This window comes from Tupaia chinensis, unplaced genomic scaffold, assembly GCF_000334495.1.
Source record: "Tupaia chinensis unplaced genomic scaffold, TupChi_1.0 Scaffold000292_1, whole genome shotgun sequence".
Lineage (NCBI taxonomy): Eukaryota > Metazoa > Chordata > Mammalia > Scandentia > Tupaiidae > Tupaia > Tupaia belangeri.
Window position 1 is genome coordinate 3,774,116 of NW_006159777.1, and position 808 is coordinate 3,774,923.

Sequence of the window (808 nt, forward strand, 5' to 3'; positions counted from 1 at the left end):
ATTAGTGTCACGGTTGAGCTCTGTTTCCTCCAAATGCACGTGCCGAGGCCCCAACCTCCAGGACTGCCGAGTGCGTCTGGGTTTGGAGATGGCCTTCAAAGAGGTCCCGTGGGCGGGCCCCAATCCAATATGACATGTCCTTACAGGAGAGCCGTGTGAGCACAGAGGGAAAAGCGCAAGGACACAGCATGGAGGTGGCTCAGGAGAGAGGCCCCCAGGGAACCCAGGCTTGCCGACACCGAGGTCCCCTTCCAGCCTCCACGCTGGGCGAAGAGCCTCTCCAGGCAGGCCAGTCGGGGGTACTTCGTTTGGCAACCCTGGCAGACCAGTACGACTGGGGGTAGGATTTGGTTTCTCCAAGTAAGTAAAAGGGAATTGCAGTGTTGATCCACTCTACCGGATTCTTCCAGAACCGCTATTGATGACCAATATGACTGTACGTCAACTCTTTTGGCATGTGCAGTCTGTATAACAGTCTTCCAGCCTTGGGGTTCTTTCTAAAATCTAAAGTCACACTGAGTTTCAACTTCTTTTGTGAATTTTTCTTTCCATTTACTTTTAATGATGGGGAAGGAAGGAAGTTGCTTCCTGCTTTTTGAACATCAGTTTCAGGTTTTAAAGAGTGGCCAACAAGGAGTGGCCCTCCTTATCTCTCAGCATCTGTGTCCTCGGCAGCCCTGGGCAGGCTGCAAACCCAGGAGCTCCTGGACATTTCAGGCAGAGAGAGGGGCGGGGAGCCGGCCAGGGAGATAAGGGCAGGAAATAGAGGCGGTGACTGGAGACCATGGAAAGAGGGGGCAAAAGGGGG